This window comes from Magnolia sinica, chromosome 13 (assembly GCF_029962835.1).
Source record: "Magnolia sinica isolate HGM2019 chromosome 13, MsV1, whole genome shotgun sequence".
Classification (NCBI taxonomy): domain Eukaryota; kingdom Viridiplantae; phylum Streptophyta; class Magnoliopsida; order Magnoliales; family Magnoliaceae; genus Magnolia; species Magnolia sinica.
In genome coordinates, this window is record NC_080585.1 from 9492982 (window position 1) to 9510694 (window position 17713).

At 42.1% G+C, this 17713-nt stretch overlaps 1 pseudogene; it reads left to right on the forward strand.

The window, feature by feature from the left end:
• Positions 1-12138: 12138 nt before the first annotated feature.
• Positions 12139-15846, forward strand: LOC131223993 (GDSL esterase/lipase APG-like; annotated as a pseudogene).
• Positions 15847-17713: the final 1867 nt, after the last annotated feature.

The window sequence follows — 17713 nt, forward strand, 5'->3', positions numbered from 1 at the left end:
GCGCTTGCATTTGTCTCATTGCAGGTGAACGAATTCGAGTAGCCGTCAACGGCACTGAACGACTTGACGTTGTTTTGATAGGCGGCAGAGTATCGAGATCCATGCACCTGCATAATTCCTACAGACATGTAGCATACAGGTACATAAATCTAAACCGTCCAGATATTGGGCCCCTCTGTAGATGAGTGATGACCTAAAGTAATCCTAAGGAAGAACCCTAACTACCAAAATACACCCATGGAAACTTCAAGCAAAATGTCTGTCGTGAGTGCTAACTATCAAATCTCCATCACAGGAATATGTCACATCTAAGTGGGCCAATGACTAACGGTCTAGATTGAGAAGCGAGTTTCCACGTGTACAGCGGAGAGAAGGAATCGACCGATTAAATAAAGAACATACAGCCAAAACGTCATCGCTTCTTAAAATGACACACGTCTTTTTGGCCATCACTCGCTTGGACTGGTTTCTTGTCGCTGCCACCGACAGCAAATACGTGTGGCAGTAAACCTCTGTTATAGTTTACCAGTTACCACCATCTTCAAATTATAAATCTCTCCATGCTCGACACGTGGTATGTAATACGACAATCTAAGCCATTCAAATCTCTGACCCAGTTTAGTATAGATCAAAACCCTAAATAAGCACCGATCAGTTTTTCTTAACCATCTGATTTTTCTGATTGATTTTCGATCGTTAACCATGTGTTCCTAATTGTCCTTTTATTGTTCGATCGATGTGAGTTTAGGGCTATGCACCGTATGTAATCTCTCTCCCATTTTGGATGGTTTAGATTGGAATGTTTTCATGCAAGGTGCACGGCCGTGATGCACCACAACTTAGAAGGTGGGGGTGAATAATCACCATGCTGCTGTTTCTTTTAATTTTTTATATATACACGAAAACTCTGATAATCTGGCAGATTTTGATGGATGATACGCAGCTACCTACTGTCCAAAATATCGGTCCCAGTTTAAAAGTATAATGACGCAGAAATTACTCTTGACTACTTGTCTGTCGATTGGATTGGTTGGCAATGATTCGACGGCTAAAAATGAATTTTATGAGTGGTCCCATTTCAACAAACAAGTGTCCATTAATCAGAGGTCAGGATGGCTCCTCCATTTTGATTGCTTCTACCTACGTCTGTGACTTTTCGGCAATGGGTCCGTCTAGATTTAATTTGAGTCAATGTTTGCAGCACGTACAATAATTGAATGCCTGAGTATCAAGCGTCATACGCTGCCCGAGTACCATATCACTGCTGCGGCGTTGGATGCATTCACACACGCAGTTCCTTGAATTGCTGAAAGCAGATATTCGTTGGACTATTAAGAAACGGGAATTCCAGTGGATTTGGTGGAAAAGGCGTGTATAAGATCAGGTGGCCCACCACGGAAATGACGCCGTTGGAAAATTATAGCCCTAAATGCGAAGAGGAAAAACAGCCCAAGGAAGCAGGGACTTCTTTCCGTCATCTTGTCGTGATTATTCGTTTGGTTTATTTCTGAACCATGATCATGGTGGGCCTCACCGAATGAACGGTCGATGGGGTACACGAATACCTGAGGAATTATTTGAAACAACTGGCAGATTAGGACAAGCAGTAGGTGAACGCTTAACCAAGGGTGGAACTTGAGCGAGTTGAGTCTGGTTAAGGGTCGAGCCAGGCTAACCCGATTTCAAGCTGAGCCAACACGTCACCACTGATCTGTTGGCCCACATGATGTATGTATTCTATACGTGCTATTCATCCATTTTGTCCTTTCATGTTAGGCATGAATAAAAAAAATGAGATAGATCCAAATCTCAGGTGGTCCACACTGTAGGAAAACAACAGTGGTTGATCCCTCATCATTAAAAATTTCCAATGGTCCATTATAATCTTCAATTGCCATAGACAAGGTCACACATGTCGATGAAGGGAAAAAATATATCAACCTGACCTAAAGCTTTTGCGGTCTCCAACAAATTTTCTTTATGCTAGGCATTCAATCGCCATTGTTTTCTGTGGTATGGTCCACCTGATGTTTGGATCTACCTCATGCGAATAAAACATACAGATTACGGTGGGGCTCATAAAGATTCGATTGGTAGGCTAACCACATCCCATGCCTTCAACCCTATCTTATCTAGGAGTATAGCAGGTTGAGTCATTCTCACTTGAGTTTTTTGGGTAAATAGTGCACAAAATTCTATATATCATTGAGGAGAAAGAGACAAAGAGTAGTCTTTTTCTTGTATGGTTCCCATTAGAGAGGGAGACCGACGTTTCTAAAAGCTTAGATGAGAAAATGGGATTTTTTTAGTTTTATTTTTTAAAAAGAAATAATAATAAAAAGAAAAGCCATGTGGAATTGGAAAAATAGGGATTAACTTTTGATTAAGTTCAGCTCCGAGTTGGAGATTTTGGCTAAGGAGATCTCCTAACAAAACCTAACTAATGGGCCGAAAGCTTAAGTACCAATTTAGGCTATTAAACTCTTGTGATCCTGACATTCCACCATGCTCTGTAATTGATAATTGTGACAACCTACTTAATAGTTGCAAAATAGCTTTCGGTATCCCTCTCAACATCGGGGCACCTTTTTCTATAGTCTAAGTTGCACTTTCCACATGCCACTCATTTCCATGCTCTAAAGTCACTTGACCTTATGGTACTATTGGTTGCATTGGTCCACTTGTATAGTCTAAATCAATCCAAATTATTGGTATATGTTGCTCATTAGATCTAACCCATGTTTTATTGAGTTGGACATGATCTTTGCATCAATCAAACAAATATTCACAATTGATCAATGGCCTTTAATATGGATACTCAAGATTGTTTAAACAAAAATACATCCCATAAAAAACGTAATCCATCTATTTGTTAGAGCCCATCATGGATTGTTTATGATTTTAAGAGTCACTTTTGCTAGGGGATCATAGTCATTCCATAGATAGCTTGGAAAAGAGATGGCTAATGGAAAATAAGACGAAATCAAGGATGTATTAGCCCAATCTTTCACTGAAATTTTTGAATGGTGACTTATGAAATAAGTTCTGGAAATAATAGACGGTTCAGATTGATAGAATGAATTGTGTAGATGAACTGATCTTACTCGGAGCACTATACGCTACAGTGCTTTCGGAGCACTGGAGAATTTCTCTCTTTTATGCCTTCTTCTTACGCTCGGCCCGTTGACAGCCCAAAATAGCCATTAGAGTTGCTATCGGGTCGGGTTGCCCGAGCCCTTAACTCGGGTCCAACCCGATCTCAGATTCTCAGCCCAAATGAACCGAATTGACCAAAATATCATATCAGGTCTGCCAGATTGGAGTTGAGCCCTACCCAAGTTGAACCCAAGGCTAAGCAACTTTACAGGTCTCCTGCTGCTGCATGTAAGTCAAACTAAAACATCCAAATTGTGGGACCCACCGGAGATACTCATGATGCACGCGGGTTCGGTACTACCTCCGCCTGACCCGAGATCGGCATTGGCAGGGGCTCTAAGGGCCCACTGTGACGTGTAGATTTTATCCACACCGTACATCCATTTTATCATATCATTTTAGAGTAGAAGGTAAAAAAATGAGGCAGATTCAAGCTTCAACTGGGCCACACCACATGAAGCAGCTGTGATAATGAAGCTCACCCTTGAAACCTTCCTAGAGCCCACCATGGTATCTATTTTCTATCCAACCTGATCATAAGGTCACATAGACCTGAATGAATAGAAACACAAATTTCAGCTTGATCTAAAACTTACGTGGCTCTAAAAAGCTTTCAACGGTAAGAGTTTAATCCTCACTGTATGGTCCACTTGAGGATTCAATCTACTTCATTCTGGGCAAAATATGCTAAAATGATATGCGAAAATGGATGGACGGTGTCGATGGAATGCATACATGACGTTGGCCACCTCAGAGCCCCTGCCTGTGCTGTGCTCTGGACTGTGCCGGTGGGTAGTACGAAATCTGCCAACCCTCGTGAGGCGTGACGCAAGACGTAGATTCCTCTCAGTAACCTGATTCTAGAACGACGCGGATTGCCAGGAATTTCATGCGGGAAGCGGATTGGCTGGTGTACCACACACCACCCACATGGCTGCTGTGTTGACGTCACCAAATTCAGTGGGTCCCATCATGAGGTTCGTGTTATATACCAACTTTCCGTACATTGGCGAGCTCATCGTAACTATCCAGACGAAAAATAAAACACATCCGATTATCAAACAGTGAGAGTTGAGTGTCTACCATTGAAACCCTCTTGGGGTCACGGAAGTTTTTGATCAATCAATACGATGGTTGTTTTTTCTTTTCATCCAGATTTGTATAAATTTATCAATAAATTAGATGAAAAATAGATGTTATGGTGGGCCTTGCGAATATTTTAATGGTGAGAATCATTATCCCGCTGCCGTTTATGATGTGGTTCACTTGGGATTTAGATGTAAATCTTTTTTGAGCTCATGCTCTAAAATATTCTCGTTAAATGGATTTACAGTGTGGGGCCATGAAACTTTGATATCCTTGGAACCATTTTTACAACCAGGAGAGTAGGTTTTCCTGCTGGGAAAAGCTAGTTGGGTCTCAACATGATGCTGGTGAGAAATCCATTAAATCTATCGGTCTAATTTTTTTCATTTTTGTTACTGTGTTAGGACATGTGCATAGTATCCATAGTGATGTTTATATGCCATTCATATTTTTCACAAGGTCGTTTCCATTTGGGTCCTTGCTCTTGCTCGGGTGGTAAAATCCCACTACGGCACGAGTGTCTGGATGCCTCTTGCGGTGCAACTCACTTTATTATTGAATCTACCTCATTTTTGAGTCATGTCCAGCAAATCATACGAACTTTGTGGATTTCTCACATGCATCATGCAATTCCCATCCATTCTAGAAGCGGCCCGGGAGTGGGTACAGCCTCCAACCTGTCTGACGTTGTCCCGTGACCGCTGGCCACTTCAAAAATATCCCAGTCCACATTGGCGGCTGTTTGAATTAACCGGCTTTTAGATGAAGGTTGTCAGTGTTTTCATTGGTCGGCCAACTAATTACTCTATAGTTCTAATATTCAGGCATCCTATCATATCATTACTGTAGTATCGAGTAAGTACACCGGTTGAGTGGGCCTCTCTATAAAAATAAAATACGACCATTTAAAAACCTCAAATTCATGTGGTGGCCCACATAATGGTTAGAGGATGAGTCCCACCAAAATTTTATAGGCCTAATATTTAAGGATTCCATCATTATAGTGCCCCCACAAATGCATAGGCTTAATGAAATAAAAGACAACAATACAAAAAAACTCGAAATTCTGATGGCTGAGTTGGAGGATTTTTGGTGCTCAACTTTTATGCTTAGATAACCTTACTTTACAGGTGGCTCGCCTACTGGCTTTATAAGGTAATATAGGGCTAATATCTGGGGCATCCCATCATGATGGTTGGTCTCACGTGGTGCCACTGATTTTATAGAGCCATATAGGGCTAATATTTAAGGCATCCCATCATAATAGTGGGTCACAGGTGGTCCATTGGTTGGATGGCTTACAAATAGAATGGTACCTCGCATAGAAAATTGTGGACACAATCCAAGTGACGATTAGAGGTTTTTGGGGCTATGGTGGCCCACATAATATTAATAGGTGGTGTGCACCTACTGATTTATTGACCTAATATTCCAGGCATCTCATTGCCTTAGTAAGTCTCATGGAATGCAATGGTTGGATGGCATATACACAACATAGAGGGCTGTACTACAGAAAACAATGGATAGCCATCCAAAGGCTTCAAATTCAAATGGTAGCCCACGTGTTATTGGAGGTTTTGGTGGTGTTCAACTTTCACGTTGGGACGACTCTGATGAATATATTGGATGTCATATGCACGAGTGAGGACTTGTATCGATGGCACAATGGCCTCTTGTACTGCTTTCTCTTTTTGGGTCCATGTCATATCATATGTATATAAAAACAGGCCATTTAAATATTTTTACATTCATTGAGCCCTTTTCTCAAGCGTACGCAGCTTCAGTGGATTCCTGATTGTGGGGCCACGGTGACGCATCTGCTTTTCATTCATATTGACCATTCCAATAATAAATTGCAGACCCAAATCTTAGGTGGACTACACTACAATTAATGATAGTGGTTGAATACCCACCATTAAAATTTTCTTTGAGGGCCATTTGAATGTTTATTTGTCATGGAAGTTTTTATCTTTAGTTTATCTCTTTAACCTTCGTCTATGATACATCATCGGATCATAAGTAGTGAGGCTTTCTTACTGTATGTTAAGTGATAGTCGCCTTCATGGACCATCTTACTTATGAAGCTTGGTCTTCACTAAGTGATCACGTTAAATAATGAATAAATTATCAAAAATCCACCCTCCATCAACCACCTTGCCTACGAAGCTCATCTCACGGAGCAATGAACAATAGGCATTCTACCGAATGACTCTCTCACCTATGAAGCTCAATTCATGTCAAAAGATGAGTAGATCATAAGTGTGATTATTATAAATCATCAATAAAAATTACTTTTAAATTTCACCTAGTTAGCTCTTCTTTCTTTATTGTTTTGTCGTTGAAATATGGTTTCAATCATATAAATATTCCACTCCTTTCATTTGAAAAGAAAAAAAAACAACCGATTAAAGAATGAAAATTTCCCTTTGTAAATCTCATGCTCTCTTTCACATGTTGCTTGATAAATATAGAACTGTTAAGTTCTTGGTTTGCCTATGATTTTTCTATTTATCTTGACGCTTGGGGTCGTAGTTATTCAGTTCAAATTAAGCTGCTTCTCAAGCTGTGCCCATCGAAGTAGGGTGGCCAATGGACCGGTCTAGACCCGCCAAAACATGTGAGGGTCTAGCCCAGAATCTAGGATCCGAGTCCAGCTTCAGCGTAGCCCATGAACATAACGGTAGCAATACATGGGTTGGGTGGGCCCTGGCCCTGATCGACATGGATTAATGACTCTTGTGAGTCCGATGTGACTCATGTGTGTGCAATATGGACTGAATCTCACACATGTGGGACATGACTCATGTCATATGGCCCACGCCACCCAGACTAGGTAACGGGCCAAGTTAGTGTCCCAGGCATCTGGGCCCACAAGGTTAGTGTCCCTATTGGGCTTGTCCCTCACAGGGCCAATAGGAAAATCCTCAGCCTACAAATATAAACTATGTTGGGCCTGGCCTTTACTTATTGGGCCTATGACTCAGGCCTGAGCCAACCCATGGGCGTGAACTCAGCCCAGTCATGGCCTAAAGCACTCTGGACTCTGGCTGGCCGTGGGCACCAAAATGACATGTCTTTCATCCATGCGGTCCATCCTTTTTTCCAACACATTTTATGACATTATTCCAAAAATGAGGCGTATGCAAGTCTCAAGTGGACCACACTACAGTAAACAGTGGTGATTGAACGGGCGCCATTAAAAAAAAAACTATTCAGCCAGCTCATTTTAGGACATAAACCTAAAGTTGAAGTATATCCCAAGCTCAAGTGGACCAACACCACATGAAACAGCAGTGATAATGACATAGACGGCTAAAACTCTCCTAAACTCTCCTAGAACTCACAGGCATGTTTATTTTTCATTCAGCTGTCCATGAGCTACGCAGACCTGAAAGTTCAACACAAATATCAGCTTGATCCAAAACTTTTGTCGCCATCAAATAGTTCTCAACTATTTTCCGTGGTGTGGTCTGCTTGAACTTTGGATATGCTTTAATTTTGGACTCGTACCCTAAAAGGATCTGGGAAAATTGATGTACGGTGTGGATAAAACACATACACCATGGTGGGTCCCACCCAGCTGGCTGGTGTTTGGTCATCAGCCAAACCGCGTCCACGTGGTAGGACGCATAATATGTGACCGTCCACCTAAATGACCCTTCCATGGATGGAACAAGGTTCAAATTACAGATCGGGGCGACCTTAGCCATCTCATGAGTGTCCTTTCGAGGAACTGGTCAAAAACAAAAATGATTAACGGTTAAGCAGTTAATATAGGAAACTAAAGAAAATTGACGGATAGGATTTTGTAATAGGTACGAATTTAAAACATAAGCCATCGATAATAAGACCGACTAGATGGATGGCACAGATTGTTAAGTCATCCCACCACCTGTAATGTATAGCTCTGCCATATTCTTGTTATTTTGACTCTACCGCATCACAGTAGTTGACATGTCAAGATAACGCACTGCTGTAGGAAAGGGTAGTTTATCCGCAGAGACACTAAAAATTATGTAGCACTGGCCCAAACTTACCATACTTAAGGACCACATGTGGTGATCGGAACCGTCCAGTCTGTTAAATCCATCATGGGAAGGCCAGAGTATAAAGCAGATGCAATAAAATGATTTTATTCAATTGTCCAGTAAAAAATAAAAGATATCCAACTGATCACATTTAATGCGAAAACCTAATGGACGGTTCTCGTCCACGAGTAATCCGCAGGTGGGATGTTGAATGGGGTTTGAGCTGAGACTAATGGTTCCACGTGTCGGGCCCAGGCACGTGTTGTCTGGAGCCCAATAGATCAGATCAGTTGGCTTGGTTTGATGGCCCACTCGCTACGCTACCTAGTGGGCTGGCCTGGGCGTGGACTCATGAAGTGGACCACCAAACATGTGTGGGTCCAGCCCATGAATACAGGATCTAAGTCCAGGTCCAGCCTAGCTCATGACCAAAACGGTGGCAATGGATGGGTTGGGTGGGCCCTGGCCCTAATCAATATGGATTGATGACTCGTGCGAGTCCGATGTGGCTTATCGAAGCCAACTCAAACTCGATCGACTAAGATCAGCTTCTGCACCACGAGTCAGAACTGAAAACAGGGGATGGCCTGACTCAGCAGAGTCAACCTAACAAGATGGTCCGAATCACCGAATGGATGCGAGAAGGTGCTCGGTCAGCACCAGGCCAGACCAGGCCCGAGCTGTTATTAAAAGAGGGAATAAAAGGGTGGGTACCACATGGGTGCCTGATCCTAGCCATCCATTAGGTGGGGTCCTTGAGTGTAGATCCCACACTGAAAAGATCGGGTCCATTCATAAATTAGACGGTTGCATTTTTACAAAATAAGTGGATGGATGGGGGAAAATGACTTTCTTAGTATTCCGTTTTTTCAAACGCCATGGCCCACCTTTTGAGTGGGCAGGCCGTGAGTTTTGTGTCAAAGCGGCTAAACTGCAGGACACTCGAGATGGATGGATTGGATCTCTCTCACACGTGTGCAACATGGACTGAATCTCACACGTGTGCAACACGAGTCATGTGACCTGTGCCACCCGACCCGGCTATCACGCCATGTTTGTGTACCAGGCCCTGACCCCACAAGATTATTTTCCCTATCGAGCTTGTGGCCCGATAGGAAAATCCGGAAACTATGTGGGGCCTGGCCTTTAGTTATGGGGCCTATGACCCGACCGGAGCCAACCACGGGCTTTGAGAGTCAGCCCAGTCATGACCCGCTGGTCAGGCCCATTTTCTGCTTCATGAGAACCGTTGATCCTGTGGGTCAGCATGTGAATGGACCATTGTCCAAACATCAAATTGTTGTGAATTCCTATTGTTGAAGGTAGAACGTGGCTTGAGATATTTTTAAACCGTTCATTTGCTTTCAACAATAGGAATTCAGAAGCCCGGCCCACATCAAGAGACTGAGAGGCAGCGCCACAAAAAGACATGCCAAGGTTACTCTGGCGGGTCCCACTGGTTAGCATAAGATGGATGGTTAAAATAAGTTACCAATCGTTGCATCTGTATTCAAACTTAGGTAAGTCGTGGCTACAAGCACCCATGGGGGAATGCTTCCATGGCACGTGTGTGAGATCCTGGCCAGTGACCAGTCACCAGAAGGGCCACCCAGTATACATGCCAGATCTCCAAGATCATGTTCGACTCTTCTTCAACTCTACACATGCGCACTGGATACCGACCACTTTTCATCTATTTCTAACCGTCCAATTTCTGGAAGTTTGGGCCACCTGATGAGTAGAACAGCATGATTTCAGGCCTAGGCCATGCCCACTCCCGGAACCATCCAATGAATGGTCTAGATCCCACACGCTTAATAAGCACGTGGCCCCAAATCAATTTTCCATGAGTAATTTCTCTATCAGTGCTCTCGCAGCATTTGTTATATTGCCCCTAGTTGTATCGGTTCACCCTGACAGACCCATCAATCAATCTGAACTCTCCATTAAGTCCATAACAATTTTCATGGCCTCCAAACCAAAAATAGCACTAATCGGATGATCCAGTCCATACTCTTTTGGCCTTATTTTCTTTAGCCGTCCATTTTCCAACCCATGGATGGGATGGTTATAATGTTCTAGAAAAAGTGATTCTTTAGAATCATAATCAATCCATGCTGGTACCCAACAAATAGATTGACCAAATTGTTGATTCTGCCTATTTTATGTAAATGATCTTCACCGTCCAAATTAAATCCCATTGATCAAATGGTTAACATTGGTCAAATCATGGGAATTTTTCCATGGTGGCCGATAATAATATACGTTGAACCTAATGAACAGTCTGGATCAATGCATAGGACTGTGGAAATGTATCAATGAAACTAGGAGCAATATAAAGTATTGGTGCATCTCTTTTATTTTATTTTTTTAAAACAAACATTAATTAGAAGGGCATTTCCGTCATTAGTCACCTTTCCCGCCCCAAAGAACGACCTACATCTTTCCCTCATCTCCCGCGTTCTTCCAATTCAAATATCATTTCTCCCTCTCCCATTGCATTCTCTTTCCAAATGATCCTAGCCGCTTAATTGATGGATTTCAATAGATGGTTTTTTTTTTTCCTGAGCCAGGGCTGGTCTTGATCCGACGGTGATGGGAAGTGGGCCTCATTCATCTTGATGGTTTAGGCGGGTGATGTTAGTAAAACTCAGCTGTAGCTTGGGCCCAACCAAATGTTTTCAGGTTCAGATGTGGGCCTGCCGTGGTGGGCCCTATATCTTCGGCCATGTGCGGTGATGGCCCACCCACCCTGGAATCAAGCATTTAGTAGAGTAATTTTTGTAGGTGGGCCAGTCTAAAACTGTTGCAATAGTTCTTTCTTGTTTTGTAGGTGGCTACCTTATACCATTTAGGAAAAGGCATGGAATAAGCATCAGCTCTAAATACCCTCTAGTGTAGATCACGTTTGGATGCACTATTTAATTGAATTGCAATATCATCAGCCTCAGAAAATGGAGATAACCAACTTGCCATTGGTGTTCACGCTGATGGTTTGGGCTGCCCACATCCTCAATTTGAACATTATGAAGCACCAGTAATTTATTTTTTTGACATTTTTTTATTTTTGCAATTCAGTTCATTTGTACATCCAAACGCAGCCAAGTCTAATCCACTGATATTACAAAGTGGGTTTTTCAAGTTCCACACGCGTGTGCTTTCCAGAACGTGTACTGTAATACATGCCACTGCTGCGCACTTGTAGATCATCCGAGCCGTTCATCAGGTGGGTCCCACGGCAAAGATCTCCTTACCCAATAATTAGGCTGGTCAGTCATCAGGTGGGCCCACTGTATATAATTTGGGTACTCTAGTACTTTCTATCCTTCCATTTGTTTCTTGCAAACAGATCCACCTGATGAGTGGACAGGCCTGATTGTTACATCCGTCCATGTTCCAGATTGGCCCCACTGATCGACAGCTGGGATGATTCACATGTTTGCCAAGTAGACACATGCACCCAAATAATAGTGGGTCTTCTTAGTAGCTGCAATAACTAATCGGGTTCGGGTCCAGAAGAGATTAGTACTCTCTCCCTCCTCTGCCAGACCACAGCACATCATACGCATGAACAAACCCTAGCGTATACGTGGCAAACATATACCTAAATCCAAAGGCTACAAATCATGGGACCCACTGTAGATGGGACATTACCAAAAAATCCTGCTGATTGGATGATCCTAACCACTTGATTAATGGACATTTCGTTGCAAAAATCAAGCCATGAACTACTCTGGAGTATGGTGCTTTCCCTGTATGATACATTCTATGAAGGCAGTTTAACAACTTCAAAGACCCAAAAGCTATTTTAATAAAACATCATTCTGCATTCTTCATCAACAAGAACAAGATGATGATCATGATCATGATGGTGGGGCCCACCTACAATGGTAGAGTGACATGGGCATTGGCCATCAGAGCAGTGTCGATCGTATTCTTATCAACGTTGGTCATCTTTGGCCATGCACAGTCATCGACAACGCTCGTTCCGGCCATCATAACCTTTGGCGATTCCGCCGTCGATGTGGGGAACAATAACTATCTCCATGAAATCTTCAAAGCAGATTTTCCACCCTACGGGAGGGATTTCATCATCCATGAGCCGACGGGGAGGTTCTGCAATGGGAAATTGGCCACTGATATTACAGGCAAGAAGAGAAATGAGATGACCATGCATTTCCAAAATCCAATTTTAAATTTTGAGTTGGGATTTCTCACCCAAGAAATCCCAACTCAAAATTTAAAATTGGAGGTTAGGAGATCAGTGTCCACCGAAGAAGCGTGGCCCACTTAACTGATGATGTTGTTTTTATTTGCATTGCCATTGCAGCTGAGAATCTAGGCTTCACCAACTACCCTCCTGCATTTCTCAGCCCTCAGGCGTCAGGGAGGAACCTTCTCATTGGAGCCAATTTCGCATCTGCAGCGTCTGGTTATTAGAATAAAACCGCTATCTTGTATGTATGTTATTAGTTGATATTAGTTGATAATCACTACTGATTCTAGAATTGCTAAAAACTCCTTTATCATGTTTTGGCGCACACGTTTTTCTACCTAAAAATGCCGTCGAGAGCGTCCATATGGTGCCCATGATGAGAATGGCCCACCCCATTATCATCCATTCTAATCTTGGGTACCATGTAAGTTGTGTTTGGACATACAAGTGAATTGAATTGTGAATTGCAAATATTGGGTTTAATCAAACAAGCAATGCAATTTCAATTTGGAGCACAAACTGCCGTTATAAATGCTAACAAAAGTAATTGCAATTTGATCATTTGAAATGTTGTAGTATAGATTATTGAAGTTCGTTGTGATGGTCCAAACACACTCTTCGGCCCGTTTGGATGTGCTAACAAAAGTAATTGTAATTTACAAGTATCCAAACGGGTCTTTAGCGTATCCAGTCATCCACATTTTGTGCGATGTGCCAGACAGCTCTGTTTCTGTTTGCTTCCATTCTCAGTCTGGGCTACACACCCAAATAGGCCTGAAACCTCTAAAACTGGCTATTTCTCAAACAAATTTCATTGTTCGTGATGTAAGTTGTTGTTGTTCCGATCAGCATGCGATTCCACTGTCACAGCAGTTGGAATATTACAAGGAATACCAATCGAAGTTAGTGGTTGTGGCGGGAAGCAATGAATCAGCGGCGATCATCTCACAAGCATTATATCTACTGAGTGCCGGAAGCAGTGATTTTGTACGGAATTACTACATCAATCCATACCTTTACAAAGTCTACACGTCTGATGAGTTCTCGAAGATCCTAGTCAAGATCTTCTCAAGCTTCATTAAGGTCTTCTCTCTTCCTCCCATTGTTTGAATTATCTCCGATATTTTTGTTATCTCCAGCATAGCGATACCGATTCTCATGGCGATACCGATAACACCGGTAGTATTAGAGATTTCAGGCATCAACAATGTATCGTTAAGTATAGCCAACGTATCGATATCGTCAATATTTTCAATTGTGTAAATTCTATGTGTCGCTTATATTGCCAATGTATTGATATCATCAATATTTTCAACTGCCTGAATTCTAGGTGACACTTGCATGTATTGGCGATATTTTAATAATATCACCAAAGTAGAGATATCACATAAAGTTTATTTATTAAAAAAAAAAATTCATTTTTTATGAGCACATTGTTTTATGTAGTTTTCAATTTGTTGTTGCTAATATTGATAATATCTTAATATTATTATTATCGCAACATGCCCGATATCAATACCACAATCTTTTGTTTCCTTTCCAGTTGCTGATGATTTTTTGGCAAAATATCATAAGTTGCCGATATTCTACAATATCAATAGATGATTGGACGGAAGGTTGAATGGATGATTGAATAATTATATTGTTTCTTACAACTACACATACTTTTAAGCCCCCAATTAAATGGAGACTTATTGTGTATATATTCTTTTTGCAAACTTTTTATTTATTCCTAACCATTCAAAAATGTGTATTTTAGCATCTCATGAAGTTTCACGGAAAATTCTACAATTTTTTCATGTTTTCCCGCTTTTCCGATTATCAGTGATAATGATAATATTTTCGTATCCATGAATATCACTTTCTCCCAGTGATATGATTAAAGATGGAGGCCTTCCATCAAGTGGGCCTCAAAGGATATGTACCATGGACTGATAATCAAGTCAAATCTGATCATCAGGTGGGCCACATGTTTGCATGAAATGTGGACCAACATGCTAGGCACATACATGGTGGGGCCCACAATATGTATGGTGCAAATGGACATTTTATTATTATAGATAAAATGTATACATTTTCAATGAATATAATTCGACGTGCTGCCAGGATCTATACGCTATGGGAGCGAGAAGGATCGGTGTTACATCGCTCCCCGCCATTAGGCTGCCTGCCTGCAACCATTACTCTTTTTGGGTTTGGGAGCAATGGTTGCATTGCAAGGATCAACGACGATGCACGGGAGTTTAATGGAAAGATCAATTCAGCAGTAGCCCAGCTACAGGATCAGCCATCTGGCCTCAAGATCGCTGTCTTTGACATCTACAACCCTCTCTTCGATCTCATCAATAATCCTTGAAAACATGGTAATTATATCAATAATAATCTGTACATACATACTACAAAGCATGTATATATAGTGATGTCTGCCCCGGTTCCCTTACATGGCCCTACATTTGCCAACTCAGCACATGTGATCCTAGCCGTCTAAATGTGGATTCCTTGCCAAGGGATCAGGCTGGTACACTCATCAGGTGGCCATAACATACGAAGGGATGGTTACAAAGAAAAGATGAAGGAGATAAATTAAAAAAAAAAAAAATCAAGTAAGAAAGAAAAGATTGAAGGAGAAAAATAAAAATAAAAATCAACAGTTCAATCATATACCATGAATAACCGAGGGTAGCAATTGGGTTGGGCTGGCATTGACCCACTAGAGTCCAACCCATTTTGAACCCAGCTTGGGCTGCTTGGATAGGCCAATCAAAGGATGTAGTTAACAACAGTGGGCTGAGTATTTTGCTGATTGGATAGCCCATCTCAAGAGAGATTTTGATACCTCAGGCCCAGAGTCAGCCCATCTACGCCCATTTCCCACCTAAATAAAATCTCTCATATAAACTCTGCATAATGATGCTAGTAAAATGGTAAATTCTCTGGCTGAGATTTCTAAAAGTTGTAATCGTAATCATCAAATGCCATAGGTTTCTTCGAAGCGTTAAAAGCTTGCTGTGGGATGGGCACCATCGAGACGTCATTCCTATGCAACTCCAAGGCCCCAGGGACATGTTCCAATGCTACCGGATATGTGTTCTTTGACAGCGTAAGCTGCAAATCAAGCGCTCGCAGATTCCCTAACTCTCCAAGGCATCTCCCTCATCTCCTAATTACCAAAAAAAAAAAAAAAATCTCATTTTGTATTGCTACTAGTATTAGTATTTTCTGCTTAAGAACTGCCTGTTATTTATTGGCTTTTCAGAAGAAAGTAACAATTTTGTGACAAAATAATACTACATTGGTGCTTGCATTTTTTCGAACCGAAGTGGACTCAGTACTCAGTAGGTAATTCAGGTCCCTGGCTAAGCCCAGGTTCTCTAAATGGGCACTGTCGGTGAAACCCAGGTTAACACTGGGAAATTCAGGACCTGGCTGAGTTGGACCGTTCGTGTGCTTATCATTTCAAGATTGGCCGAGATAAATAAGCTCTCCATCCAACGATAGTGTGTGTGTGTGTGTGTGTGTGTGTGTGTGTAGAAGAGGTGGGGCCAGGCCAGACATGGCTACAAGAGCTAAATACGCATGCCCACTAGTTAAACATCTAGTTTCAAGCACAGTAGACAAGTAGCAAATTGAATAGTGTTAAATAAACCGGATGACAGGGTTGGACTAAACCCAAATAAACCAGCATTCATCAGTTAATGGCCATTGGTTGCGATTATCTGCTATCAACAGATGGTTTTGCCATCTCATATGTGCATGGCCGATATGCTATGCCTGCCCGGATAACCCTTGGCCTAAATACCAGTGTAAGAATGGCTCTTCCATTTCCAGCACATTTGGCTCTACGTAGTGCAGCATCCCTTCTTTCTAATCCCTTGATCTGACACCCTTTTCCCAACTGAACATTAAATGGTCACTGATTCAATGATCACCACCATCCATTCAGTGAATTTTCCGGCAACAAGGCTGTTTGGAGACCGTCAGCTTGGGTATCCCTGTACCTGTTCAAATCCACTCAGCAGATGGGCTAAACCATGAACTTGCCCTTGCCCAAAAAGTAGTAAAAATAACCAGCACGTCCACTCAACATTGCCAAATCCACTCGCATATGGGTGGGGCACATCATGACAGAACCTCCCCTGGCCAAACGCATACATGGAACTTGACTGCTGGACATCTGTTTGCTAATCCTCTATTTTTTTAATTGTTGTCTCAACTTACTAATTAGTGGAACGACCTGAACTCTGGGGCACGGCAAGCCTACTGGGACCCACATGGCTCTGACCTGATTTCTGTACCAAGGCATTTGTGGCGGACCAACACGATGCTTACCAGATCTTGGATGCACTTTTACCTTAGCATGTGCTAGAAATCACCTCAATCTCCTCGCCAACACCCTTGGCAGAGCGACCTACAGTTGATGGTGTTATCATTGGGAAAAGGATATCATCGGCTTTTGAACACCCATATCAGAAGTTGCGTACAAGCAAATCTCATCATGGCTGGATCAACGAGCAATGCTGAAAACGGATCTGTTGGTACACTTTTTTTTCTTTTTTTCTTTTTTTAACACACGCAGACACACCCCACACACTCACGCTGGTGGAATTTCACCACCTATGGGTACTTGAACCCTTGACCGGGAGTTGTAACTCCTGAGAGTCTACCACCCGAGCAAGAGCAAGGACCCAATCTGTTGGTACACTTGAATATAGACAAAAATACACAACAAATCAAGGGGATTTATGGATGCAACCATCCGATCACTGACCTGAAAAAAATACTGCTCACCCACCACGAAAAGAAAGCACACACCCAAGACAGCACTAGTCCACATTCAACTGGCAAAGTTCACAGCTGACCAGCCAAAAGCTACCAAAATTCACTTTGGTTTTCAGCCAAAATACCCAAACACAGCGACCCACCTGAACTGCATTCAATAGCGGTGACAGGCATGACAAAACAGCATTCCCCAATCAACCAAGTTAGAAAATCAGGCTGCTGATGGGGCAGTTGGACCACCATTGCCTCATTGAAGTTTCAATCCGAAAGGATCGAATTGATGAAACTTAACCACACCGGAGAAACAGGCAGCAATAAGAAATTGGGATTAAAGTGATCTTGATAGATCAAATCGGTGAAACTTCATAAATCAGCGAGTCAGTTGAATAGGGTTAGGAGTGGAAATAAATTCATCACAGCAAAGGCATCACATGGTAGTACATGGAAA